This window comes from Leopardus geoffroyi, chromosome C3 (genome assembly GCF_018350155.1).
Source record: "Leopardus geoffroyi isolate Oge1 chromosome C3, O.geoffroyi_Oge1_pat1.0, whole genome shotgun sequence".
Classification (NCBI taxonomy): Eukaryota; Metazoa; Chordata; class Mammalia; order Carnivora; family Felidae; genus Leopardus; species Leopardus geoffroyi.
In genome coordinates, this window is record NC_059338.1 from 126,415,155 (window position 1) to 126,428,010 (window position 12,856).

The 12,856-nt window shown below is 35.0% G+C and overlaps 1 protein-coding gene across 2 annotated transcripts in view; it reads right to left on the bottom strand.

Annotated features, from left to right (window-relative positions):
- Positions 1-12,856, bottom strand: part of PKIA (cAMP-dependent protein kinase inhibitor alpha) — a 96,067-nt gene that overhangs the window by 53,311 nt on the left and 29,900 nt on the right. The window lies entirely within an intron of this gene.

Below are 12,856 nucleotides of genomic sequence, written 5' to 3' on the forward strand. Positions count from 1 at the left end.
ATTTTAATGTGCTCAAAATTTGGATCAAAACTGTGAGCTTACAGAATGGTATCTCCACCAGGTCGTGAGTTGACCAGGATTGAAATTCCTGACATAACTGTCCCCATCACAGGCTTGAAAACCTGGCACGTGATCAAGTGCAACCTGGAGCTGAAGAGCTTCAGTCACTTGTCTGTAAAACGTGTATGTTAATACCATTATAACAATGGCATTAAGATTAAGTAGTAGAGCACAAGAAAACTCTCCTAGCACCGGGCAGCCCAGAAATAAATCTTTCAGCTCTTTCATTTCTCTTTTTCCTTCTTGCTTTACTCATTTCCTTCCTTGCCCTGAGTTCTCATTTTGTTTCATGTTCTAAAATGGCGAAGTCTTTGTAATGCTTTTACTCCAATAATGTCATATAACTTCTAGCTTAATAAACAAAGAAAGCCTAAGAAATAATTGAGGTAAATTACTTCAGTTTATTACCCTCATTTGTCCAGAAATGTATCTCTTTGATTCTCCTTTACTATTCGTTGTTCATCATCCATGGGCACAAATTGGATGTGTATCAAATACATTAAATCTCTGGAAAATTCTCTCTCGTGCCATTTGGGGTTTCATTTATATACTACGTAGCTTTCCGAAATCTAAACTATCGTTTATAATCCTCTTCTGTTTTAATACTCTAAAACGTGGCTTCTAATTAATGGTTATAGTGGCATTACATTCATTTCTCTTTGCTTTTTCTCTGATCATTACAGGTACTACCTGACAAGTTAATGACATGGGGTTTCTGACTGTGAGGAAGGTCAAGGAGGAAAATACGATGAGTAAGGAAGATACTGAATAGAATTAGTGGAACTTTAGCAGTAATAAAAACAGTGAAATTACAGTTAATTTAATTAATTAGAAGTCAGGAAAATTTTGTCATGTGTTGTCATTAATTGGTCAACTAGAGTAGTCTCACAAACAATAAAGAGCAAAGAGTGGAAAATCCATTGTTTCTGTCATCTTCTTCTTGTTATCAGAGCACTTTTCTCCTAGTTAATGAAACAATAACAATGTTTCATTGTTATGTATCATTTGAATTTAATGTCATCAGTGTAAGATATGGAGATATATGAAGCCTCTTATACTTTATTCACAAATTTAGTATTACAGCATCATATATTCCACAGTAAAAATCATTTAGGAGAAATGTAGAATTCATGCAAAGTACAATAATTTTTAAACTTAAAAAAATTTTTAAATGATTGCTGACTATGTCTTGGCACACTTTCCTCTGTAGAATATGTTAGAACCCGCCTTTTTTTTTTTTCATTAAGAGCTACTGTACTATAGAAAAAGCCTCTATTCATATTCATAATCATCAGTCAGATCAAGGATCTGGCTTGCTTAGAATTAGTAACTCCTTTTTTCATTTCTTAACAAAGAAAGGAGCATCTGATAAGAAAAATAAAATCCTACTTTTGTTAAAAAAATAGTAAATGATGGAATATTAGAAAATTATTTTTCATGAATAAATATCAATAACTACTAAATACTGGTCCATGTAAATTAAATAGAGTCTTTGGCTATCAGATTCTAAATATGAAATGCATCCATATTCAGGAATCATTTCAAAGCAAGTATGGTGTTATTGTTGGGGTTTTTTTGGTAACTGAATAACCATAATAACGAATAAGATCAATCTGTTTTAATTTACATAACTGCTAAATCTAAAATAAAATTTAGAGTGTTTTTAATTTTTTCATTTTAATTTTGTAATGAGACAAAGAAATTAACTGTGCTTTCTATCATATTTTAGTTTTTGTTCAACTACTGCTGCCAAAATTCTTGACAGATAGTATTACCTGTCTGTGTCCTTTCAGAACAACTTCCTTGCATACCAGTGCCATTAAAAAAAAAAAAAAAAAAAAAACATCAATAGCCTTAGGAGACCTTTCAAGTATTGATTCATCCCTCAAATATGATCCAATTTAGCAATAAAATGATGTGGAGGTTTATATCTTTTTCTCAGTACATTAAATTTGGAAGGTTTAAATGTCTTTTCCTAGATGACAGAAATGGCTTTTATACAAACACACATAGATACACACACACGCATATCATTTGACATACTTTCCATCTGTAATTCCACACTGAATTTTCCTTGCCATTCACCAACACCAAGGCCAGTTTATCAAACTCCTTTTCCCTGCTAGCTGGTTTGCATTCAGGAAACAGGGAGACGTTATTGTGTCTGCTTTAGTTAACCTACATCTTACTTATGAACTAAGAAGAAATTATTTTTATTTACTGGTATCTTGACCCTTTCATATAATTACTTTTAACTATATGGCTTGCAGGACTAGTCTTATGATTGAAGATACAGGAAAGATCTGATGCTAAAAACGTCTTCCCATCTACTAACAGATGCTTGACAGTCACTTCGTACCCGTTTGCTCTAAACCTATCCTTTTAGCTTAAATCTTTCTTTTCTGTTGAACTTCAAATACCTGTTGTACCTTAAGAGCTTAGTCATTTTTTTCTTAGCCTGAATGATCCAAAAGCAAATTTTGAAGATGTGTGGGAAGGGAGAGAACTTGAGGGCGCAGGCTTCTGCAGAGAGTATTCGGTAACAGAGGGCATAGAAATGATAAATAGACTCACAGGGGAAAGAAACTCAGACAGTGGAGCTTGATGAAACTGAAGTCAATATTGTACTTTTGCCTCAGGTCTATTCTAATTAGTTAGACAAGGAAGTTCTGAAGGTGACTGCTATTTTTGTGTAAGAGTTCACCTGAAAAGCATAACTTATAAATACTTTGTGCCCCTGCATATTACAGAATGTGTGATTCAAATTGCAAGAAACAGGCAGATTCCCACAAGGCCTTGGCCATACACCATTTTGTATTGTAGCCTGCTCACTTTGAGCATCCGAAACTGGCTTGTAGAAATATGGTTCTTATTTTAAATATCTCATTTCCCAAATTGAAATAATTTTTATTTAAAAATTAGGCTTTTTTAAAAAGACCACAAAAAGACTAAAATCATTCCTTGACAAGAATCTAATGTTTACCACTATAATATATTGTGTACAATTTATTGACTATTTCTCCTAAGTATATATTTAGGTATTCCATAATCTAAAATTTTTTAGGTGTAACTACAATATGATTCTGGTGTCAACCATAAAATCCTCTCTTATAAAACTGGTGAAATCCTTGGCTACAAAAATATGTTTCTATTTTATATCACTGTTTCTATATTAGTGGTATCCATATTCCCTAGCAGGTTACTTTTCAATCTGGTAAACTTCTCCTATGTCACTTCCTTGAATCATAGATAAAATACAAATTGCAGACAATTCTCCCATTTATGTTTATAATTTTTAAAATTTCAACTAACAGTGCAAAGTTTTCATCGACGATTTCTGTAGCTTTCTCTCTTCCCAAACTTCTTATGTCAATATTAAATTCCTGGATTTAAGTATGTGACTCTTTTCTAATGTGTTCTCTATTAAAAGTTTTCTTTTGGGGCGCCTGGGTGGCACAGTCGGTTAAGCGTCCGACTTCAGCTCAGGTCACGATCTTGCGGTCCGTGAGTTCGAGCCCCGCGTTAGGCTCTGGGCTGATGGCTCAGAGCCCGGAGCCTGCTTCCAATTCTGTGTCTCCTTCTCTCTCTGCCCCTCCCCCCTTCATGCTCTGTCTCTCTCTGTCTCAAAAATAAATAAACGTTAAAAAAAAATTAAAAAATAAATAAATAAAAGTTTTCTTTTTCTTAGAATTATTAGTAGAAGTGGTATTTTCATGGGAAGAAAAGAGCATCTTCACTACTACTTCTCTGTGCTTTGGGACTACATACTCAGTTTCATGATAAAAAAAAAACAAAACAAAAAAAAAAAAAACCTGGCCTGGCATCAACTGGTGGGATTAAAAACCACTGTTTCACTTCCTCCCAATTAAAATATTTACATCAATTTCTCTTTGTTTTATAAATGGCATGTAGAACCCAGCGTGGGTGTGGCTCATGAATCTGCTTCTCTGACTCATGATCTTAGACTTGTTGCTTCCAACTTCTTTATAAATACACCTTTTACCAATAACTGGAGGCCAGGTTTGTTTAATCTGGTTGGTTCTCAACAGTTTAATAGTATGAGGCATCTCTTGAAGCTACTTCTTTGCTATATCTGTAAAGTAGCTCTCCCATACCCTCCCCCAACTCTTGTATTCTGCTGCCTGTTTAAACTTAAAATCTGCAAATAGTCCATTGGGTTTGTTTTGTTGGTGGACTGGCTGTTTTCCAAGATTTTGTTGTTGATCTTGTCTGACTGTTTAAGGATGACCTTTTGGTGATGTTATAAAACTTCTTAAGAAAAGTAAACAGATGGGGGCGCCTGGGTGGCGCAGTCGGTTAAAGTCCGACTTCAGCCAGGTCACGATCTTGCGGTCTGTGAGTTCGAGCCCCGCGTCAGGCTCTGGGCTGATGGCTCAGAGCCTGGAGCCTGTTTCCGATTCTGTGTCTCCCTCTCTCTCTGCCCCTCCCCCGTTCATGCTCTGTCTCTCTCTGTCCCAAAAATAAATAAACGTTGAAAAAAAAAAAGAAAAAAAAAAAGAAAAGTAAACAGATGTGCTCATCTAGCCTTCTTCGAAAGACTGCAAAAAAGCCAGTTTTAAAACAGAATGGCTTGGTATAGAGAGCTGCGGCATATTACATCTGCACCTGCATGTTTTCAGCGTTCAGAACTAAAAAATTAGCTCTGCAGTATATAATCAGACACAAAGTAAAAGCAAAAAAGAAACCAGTAATGAAATTTTTCTGCCAGATACTTCAACAGTATTGATGGATAGGCCTGCTACTTTTAACATTCACATAAAGACGGTAGCCAAATAACCAATTCCATAAAACAACCAATTCTTCCATGAGAAGAGTTAATGGACATGGACATCAGGAGTATTAGACCTGGTGAGAATTCTGAAGGTCTTCTTTTTTAGAGGAGGGATAAGAGGTCTAGAATGGTTAAGTGACTTGCTGAAACTAGAGGCAAGACCAGGATCAGAGTTGGCATTTTCTGCCTTTTGATCCAGAAGACTGAGCTTATTCTTTGACTGAATCAGCTGTTTATGCATTTACATCAAGAGAGCCCACATGTACCAGATTTGTTTCCATTGTTACTAATAGAAGCAAGTCTGTACTTTTATAGGTATTACAGCATAAAATTAGCCCATTAGTCAAACTTGTCAAAAATTAGTCAATCTAATATTCCCAAAGAGACAGTGCTTTGTAGATTCTTTTTTTTTTAAACTGGAAATAGGAATTAGATAACTTGCATATATGTGTGTGTGTTCAAATTTAAAAGAATATAATTTTTGAATTTTTAATTGTCTAGTTATATACGATAGCCAAAAATAGAATATTCTAGCTAATCAAATATACTTGCAGTATTTACTTATTTTTGTAAGGTCCTTTATATACCTGTATGGTTTTAAGGATAATTAGTGGAACAGCATGGAAATATTATGTATTTTCAAGCTAACACTGCTAAATCTTTTTAGGTATCCTAAATTATGTGAAGACTGAAATACTATTGCTTTACCCACTGTACAGAAAGCAGTTCATGTTTCACCTTGAAATAATACTGCATCAATCTCAGGAAACAATTTGTAGATTGAAAAGCTCATTCTCTGCATGACGCATTAAATTTTCACAAGGATTTAGTTAAAAGAATTTGCCTTTTAAGGTTTTGATCACTTTTCACCATTGTTTCTATGCATTTTCCTGTTAAGGTTCCCTGATCCTGTTGCTAAGCAACCCTGCATTCTTATTGGGGAATGATGATGAACTAAAAATTATTTTAAATATGCCAGAGTGTATATAGTCTCTTTAAGAATATCTTGATACTTTTGTCTAAGAGGTTGTGTAAGAGGATTATTCATTGCAATTCAGAGATCTATAGGAATATAAATGATAGAATAGAGTTTTCCAGGAGAGTTGGAAGAATGCCAATGGTACACTGGAAAAGCACTAGATCTTACTTCCTGTATGCTTTTTTTCTGGAAACGGTAAAATCCATAAGATGACACGTTAAAGGATTCACCAAAGGATTTCAAATCAACATAAGGAAGATGTTCCTTTTATTGACTAGATTAAATTATTGTTTTTCTTCTCCAAATTCTGAAGAAAAACTATAAAACCACATTATTTTGAAAACTAAGTTCCATATAAGCCTGACATGGGTATTTGAATTTTATCAGGCTTTCAGATCAAACTGAATGTTAATTAAATTCTTTCCACCTGTTTGCTCTTGTTCCAGACATCCCTCCTCAGTTCAGAAATATCCTCCTTTCAACAATTTATTTAGCCAGATGGGACTGGCACCAGCAGCCTTGGTATTTCCTGTCCTGATACATAGGGAGATATAAACAGACTACCAGCATATAGCCAGCACACAGTGAGAGTTCATGTACACCACTCCCAATGTGAATCTGATAAAATAAAAAAGGTTGTTCCTTTAAACAATCTTTTTCAGTGATAACAATCAAAGGAACAAAGATATTTTGTTACTAAAGAATCATAGAGAGTGTCCTAAGTACAAGAGGAGAGCCCCACTAATGCCAACCCAATAATGTATAGATGACAGTGCAGCCAAGGGATAGTCTCCTGTGGTGATACCACCTTCAAAAGTTTTGAAAGTTACACCAAACATCACCTGTTTTCTTTATAACCTTCCATGTCTCGAACATTTAAAGATACATCTAATACTATACTGATTCTATTTCTATTTTGAGGGTGATCTTTTCTTAGAGGTATGATCTAATATACAGAGCTTAAAGTGTTGATTTTTTGCCCCTTCTTCTAAAACTTTATTACAACTTAAGTTTATAATTATATGACCACTCTAGATGTTAGTTTCCTTGCTTATAAAGTGTGGTTTGCAATGCTTTCCCTACAGAGAAAAGATTAAATCTGATAATAGCATGGTATCTACCATATAGTCAACATTCAATGTGAGCTCCCTTTCCTGTTACCTTCACTGGGTATGGCCTACTTCTAGTTTTCTAGGACTTACTAAAACAGTTCATACCTTCGAGGAATACGTGGTTTCTATTCCCTTACAATCTTCAGTTTTATCAAACCAAAGTCTCTTAATTCTTTTGTAATTCTTGCATTCTTATTTCCCAGCCTGGCTACCTTTTTCTGATTTTTTTAGAATTTAAATTAATTTATCAGGCATCTACTTAAGTACTGTAAGATGAGGGGCATTACAATAGGTCCTGAGTTTACAAATGTAAACAAGATCCCTGTCCTCATGAAGTTTACTGTCTAGTGTCAACAGTAGTAAAAAGACAAAAAAATTGCAATTATACCTGATAAGTTCTGTGATATTGACAAAACTGTGGCCCTGTAAGAATACATAAGTGAAACATCTAAATCAAATAAGGGAGAATGGGAGATTAGGGGAGCTTCCTGTTCTTATAGGCGTTTCTCCAGAGTTGCCAAACAGATCTGTATTTGCATTCCAAATTTGGATTGACCAACCAGTCAGCCTTAACATTCCTCTTAGCTTGACTAAACTTCAGACAGGTTTCTTCCTGACTGCAGGCCCCTAACCTCTTCTTATTTAAAGCATTTGCTTTAGAAAACTTGCTACTGTGAATTTGATCTCTGACCCTTTGATATGTAAATCTTCTTCCAACCTCTTGACAGTTTCAAACCCAGGAGTATCTTTCTCAATTACCTGGGAGCCATTTGCTTGAAACATAATCAAGAAAGAGAGCAGCTCCATTCTCTGTGGGACAGTAAGAGTCTACTTCAATAAGTGCCAATTAGAAAACGCAGAAGGCCTAATTGCCACTGACCAATCTACCGCCTTCGTGTCCTCCAGTACTATTCTACTAGCTCACCCCAGCACTGAAAAACTCTCCCACCTTTCCTTTCAGCAGAGTTGAGCCCAGTCTCTCTCCCTTATTGCAGGAGTCTTCAATACACTTTCCCTTGCCTGTTTAATTCTGTCCTTTCATAGGATGCAGTCTAGGTTTTGTACAAGGAAGAAGAGCTGATTTTTGCCTGGTATTCTACTCACTGATGTCTAGCACTTAGTCAGTCTTTGTAATTGCTGATTAAAATAAGTCCACCATGTCAATCAATGTCTAGAGGGCTCTAAACTCTCACCAGCAATAAATGAAGCCCCAGAGTTCACCACTTTCTGATTGTAACTAGAATTTTTCCCCCATAATATATTTCTTTACACTTATGTACAAAATATGCCTTTGCTTCAGAGAGACTGTGAGTAAGCTAAAATATTCACTCTTCCTACTATACTCATTCTTTTGGTACTTCAGTGATTTCAAGGGATCAGAATCCTGGGCAAACATGGGAGCAATTCATCATGTTCACTATCTATAAATTACTCAACAAGGACTCTACCTGCCATACTCTCCATGAAGGTCATTATAGGATAATGGAGACACTGAATTCTCAGACTGAAAAAGAATTTCAGATAATTGATGGTTTTAGCCCCAACTTTAAATTCTAAGATGGATGGAAATTTCTAAATAAATCGTAATAAATTATACATTTATCTTCAACAAAGATTGAATAATAAAATTTTCTAAAGATTGTTGTAGAGGGGCGCCTGGGTGGCGCAGTCGGTTAAGCGTCAGACTTCAGCCAGGTCACGATCTCGCGGTCCGTGAGTTCGAGCCCCGCGTCGGGCTCTGGGCTGATGGCTCAGAGCCTGGAGCCTGTTCCCGATTCTGTGTCTCCCTCTCTCTCTGCCCCTCCCCCGTTCATGCTCTGTCTCTCTCTGTCCCAAAAATAAATAAATGTTGAAAAAAAAAAAAAAATTAAAAAAAAAAAAAAAAAAAGATTGTTGTAGAAATTAAGCTTCAGTTTAAATTTAATTTTAAGGTAAATAAAAATATTCCATTCTGATACCTTTTTCATTATAAAATTTATAAAACGAAATTTATTTTTATAATGTGCACATTTGCTATATCAGCCTTTTCTCTTTCAAAAAAAAGAGTGTTACTAATTTAAGCATATTATACAGCATATGGTACCTTAGAATTAAAGAAATATGGGAGAATGATTTGATTACCTCCTCATGCTACATGAAAATTCATTACTCCAAATTTTCCTGGACAGTTTTTTAAAAGATGCCTGTCATCTAACTCACACAAACACCCGTATACATATATTGTTCTTGTTGAGGAACAGATTTAGTGTAATAAGTGGTAATTAAAGTTAGTGTGATAATTTTATGTAGTTATGATTTACAATATAGTAGAAATGTTGTTTTTATATAAAGATGAGTATCTTTTTCAAATATACTGTAGACTCATATAACTATCTCACAATACATATATTTATCCATTATATTAGGTTTAGAATACTTTACTACTTCAGTGAGTTGAGTATGATATCTTATAATTATACCTTTGTTTTTATCATATATTGTACATACAGATTCTGGTGGGAAACATATCCCCTGAATTATAATAGTATCATTAGTGGAAAATGCAATATTCTTTTAGTACATAATAACATGAAATTAGGACAGATTTTCAGCAAAAGAAGGGAGTTGCATATACTGGCCTTTATTGGCAGGCCTATTTCTCCCTGGTAATTACCTGGTCTTCATGTACATGTTATAGTGCAGTGCTCTTAAGGAAATCCAGCTTTCTTCGCTCTTTAATCTTTTCTTCCCACAAAATACTTGGCAAACATAGCTATGAGCTTGATGTGAAGTGGTTGTATATATCAAAATTTCTTTACAAGCTTACTTAACCAAGGTACCAAATAATTTACCCAGAATCCAAAACAAATCTGTTGAAGAGCCAAGTGTGCAAAAAATCCTGTAACACACTAGATTCCAATGAGCTGCAGTTTTTATTAATTTTATACCACTTAGCAAACTCAGATTGGGCTTTATGTTGGGTTTCTTTAACTGACAAACGCTTACGAGCACACTTTAAATGCAGTTACACTGGGAGACTATGACAGAAGATGCATTAGGAATACAGACAAAGAAAAAAAAATCACTTACATATGCCATGTGTTCTGCTGAAGGGAGAATTTCAGCTCCAAAATGAGTTTATTAATATGTTGCATGTTTGGGATAGAAAGCTCTTATCTTTTGAGAAAGAACATTAAATATTATACTTACGCAGTTTAACACTTCTTGAGATACACCTTTAGAAATAATACTTTGTTACTACAGTTTTGAGAAATTTCAGTTGTTTCATAGCTATTTATCTCAATATTCATGAGAGATACTTATGACAATATTTTATTAATAACTATGAGATATTTAACAACAATGTAGTATTAGAATTTAAGAAAATTAATAAGCCAATAAAGGTACATCTCCTGGTTCAAACTGTAGAAATGAAAATTCTGAAGTCAAGTAAATTGGGCAAAGTATTTTGCTGTTTAGTTAAAGAAACTAGATTTATTTATTTATTGATTGATTGATTGATTTTTTATATGAAATTTATTGTCAAATTAGTTTCCATACAACACCCAGTGCTCATCCCAAAAGATGCCCTCTTCAATGCCCATCACCTACCCTCCCCTCCCTCCCACCCCCCATCAATCCTCAGTTTGTTCTCAGTTTTGTTTTTTTTTTTTAATTTTTTTTTTTCAACGTTTATTTATTTTTGGGACAGAGAGAGACAGAGCATGAACGGGGGAGGGGCAGAGAGAGAGGGAGACACAGAATCGGAAACAGGCTCCAGGCTCTGAGCCATCAGCCCAGAGCCCAACGCGGGGCTCAAACTCACGGACCGCGAGATCGTGACCTGGCTGAAGTCGGACGCTTAACCGACTGCGCCACCCAGGCGCCCCTGTTCTCAGTTTTTAAGAGTCTCTTATGCTTTGGCTCTCTCTCCCACTCTAACCTCTTTTTTTTCTTTTTTTTCCTTCCCCTCCCCCATGGGTTTCTGTTAAGTTTCTCAGGATCCACATAAGAGTGAAAACATATGGTATCTGTCTTTCTCTGTATGGCTTATTTCACTTAGCATAACATTCTCCAGTTCCATCCACGTTGCTACAAAGGGCCATATTTCATTCTTTCTCATTGCCACGTAGTACTCCATTGTGTATATAAACCACAATAAGGAAACTAAATTTAGATGTCCCCCATTCTTTTACCACATTTTTTAAATGCATTCAGATTAATCTGGAAAACTTCATCAGGAGGTTTACTGATATTTAAAGGTAGAACATTTTTTATTGTCAGGCTGATTTTTAAAAGATTAACTACAGCAAGGATATATAAGTCAAATTAGTGCAAACAACATCCTGGCTAGTCTACCTCAGTCACTTTCCTAAATTTCAAGGTTATTAATTACTCATCTTATGAATTTAATTTTAGAAAAGCCTCAAATTAGCAACAAGTTTTCATATGACTCAAAGCAGTAAAGGTTTTACAGAATTGTTTAATTTTTCTTCAATTAAAATATAAATTAAGATACATATTAATATTTTATAGAAAAGTCACATATTTTTCAATGAAAGAAGTCTTCCCTTCTGTGCTCCCAAAGGGCATTTGTGTGCAAAACTTAATATTGGTTCAACTCTGTTTCTTTTCTGATTCAAGACTTCAGTATGAGTGATGATTAGCTACATGATTAAATGGCCAGGAATCTCCTCAAACATTTTTTTAACTCCCTAATACAATCTTTTATATCAAGCAGCAGCTCACCAAGTAAGTGTTGGATGAATGAATGGACAGATCCCATTCATACACTATCATAATGACTAAATTATTCTTTAAAAATCTGAGGTTTAATTTTGTGTGGTCAAGTACTAAAAACTGGAAATAGAAATCAATACTTACTTTTATTTGTAACATGACCTCTGTCCTCAGAAGATGGTGAAAAAGGCAGTTTTCCCAGTGGCTTCAGAAAACATACTAAATGGTTAGAAGAACTAAGATATTTATGATATATATTTAATTGGTTTGGGAACTGAGTGAACAGGTATTAATTCTAAAGACAGTCCAATGCCAATTTCAATGATGAGGACTAAACTGCAAAGGTTTCAAACTCAGCCCCACAATTTGTTCATTTTGGCTCACATAATAATGCCTCCTGATACTGCCACACAAGCCCTTATTTTGAGATAATAGGTGATTTGATTCTGTGTATGTGGGTTTTTAAAATATTACATAGAAAGCTACACTCAATATTTTGTATGTGTATGAGAAATATGATACTTTGGGTATATTGTTATTTATGATAAACCCAGATTTACATAAGTTTACCTCAAACTGAAAAAAAATGCTAATTAATATTTTCCCCTTTAATGTAATTACCAACAGTCTCTTCCCCCTTAATTATGTGGCCCTGTGTCTAGGCTACTGATTTGTGCAGGATGCCAAAGTTATTACCACTGAAATATGCCATCAAAGAGGCAGATGTTCTAAGTGAAGTCAAGGAATTACTCATGGTTTTAGTATGATAAAAAAATTAGCAGGTTTTTTTAAGTTTGTTTATTTATTTTCAAAGAGAGAGAGAGAGAGAGAGAGAGAGAGAGAGAAACAGGTCGAGTAGGGGAGGGGCAGGGAGAGGGGGAAACAGAGAATCCCAAACAGGCTTCCTACTGTCAGTGCAGAGCCTGATGCAGGGCTTGAACTCACAAACCCTGAGATTATGTCCTGAGTCAAAATCAAGGGTCGAATGCTTAACTGAGTCACCCAGGCACCCCCCAAAATTAGCAGTTTTAATGCATTAGTTGCTATACAAAAGTATTGATTTCATTAGCTATTCAGGAAACCTTCAAAACAATACATGACCAGTAGGCTGGGCCAGATTTTGCTAACTATGGCAAACCGGTCTTCATAAAATAATCTAAGGGGCATTCTTGATCTAAACTCAAACATCTACAA